At 62.4% G+C, this 947-nt stretch overlaps 1 long non-coding RNA gene across 2 annotated transcripts in view; it reads left to right on the top strand.

Moving 5' to 3' along the window:
- Positions 1 to 545: 545 nt before the first annotated feature.
- LOC114008720 (uncharacterized) overlaps positions 546 to 947 on the top strand; it is a 6,807-nt gene continuing 6,405 nt past the window's right edge. For both annotated transcript variants that reach the window (XR_003550231.1, XR_003550230.1), the window contains exon 1: positions 546 to 841. This is a non-coding gene — a long non-coding RNA (uncharacterized LOC114008720). The remainder of the gene's footprint in view (positions 842 to 947) is intronic.

The following is a 947-nucleotide window of genomic DNA, read 5'->3' as shown; positions in this document are numbered from 1 at the left end:
TTCACGGAGGCGTGAGGGATACACTGAGATGATGGACGAGGCAGTGGCCAGGTGGCCCAGGAATGACCCTGTCCCCCCTGCTCTCTGGCGGCACCTTGCAATTTTACTCAGGAAGCACTCAACTGAGCACGTGCTGTGCACAGGTGCCCCCCCTACATGCTCAGACACACGCTCAGGAGGGCTGCGCAGGCAGGCCTGGGTGAGACGTGGCCCTGCGCCACCAGAGTGGACACCAGGCGCACCGAGATGCGGTACTGTTCCAAAGTGGCAGTGTGTTCTGTTAACAGACGGGTGTAGGATTTGCCATGTTGGTTTTGCTAGAACATTTGCGTAAGAAAGAATAAACCGCAAGTTTCCCTTGCCCACCGCAGGGTGGCAGCCTTTGGGGGCTCGAGGACTTCCTTGGAGCTCCTCCTCAGGCGGCGCCCCGGCCCTCCCTGCAGGGCTCAGGGCTCCAGAGGAGGCAGAGCTGGCGGGACCAACCGGGCCCACAGGAAGAGCCCAGGGGACAAGATGAAAGCAGAGGAAACGACCTTGGTGGGGGCTAAGACGCCCTCAAGGTTTTTCTGTCTTCAGTCCTTTCCCTCTTGGGTCCCCTGCGGCTCTCACAGGGAACCCTGGTGAGAGCCTGGGGTGCCCGGAGCCCCGCCACGCTTCCGCGCACCTCTCTGGAGCTGCGATTCCAAGAAGTGGCCACCAGAGGGCGGGGCTCCCACGTCCTTCTAGAACTCCAGGACTCAAAGAGGATCCCCGCGACACACCCGGAACACGTGTGCATGCACGCGCACACGCACGCACAGAGGACCGTGGCCTAGGCTTCGGTGTCAGCGTGCTTCCTCTGGTAAGCAGGCGTGGAGACAGAATTAGGAGCGCAGGGGCTTCCTGGGGGCTTAAGCCGGTGCGTGCCAAGGAGGGAGGTGAAAGGCGGGGCGGGGGGGGCACCAGGA

This window comes from Tupaia chinensis, unplaced genomic scaffold (assembly GCF_000334495.1).
Source record: "Tupaia chinensis unplaced genomic scaffold, TupChi_1.0 Scaffold000377_2, whole genome shotgun sequence".
Classification (NCBI taxonomy): domain Eukaryota; kingdom Metazoa; phylum Chordata; class Mammalia; order Scandentia; family Tupaiidae; genus Tupaia; species Tupaia belangeri.
Note: the sequence above shows the minus strand (reverse complement) of the source record. Positions and strands in the feature narration are given on the sequence as shown.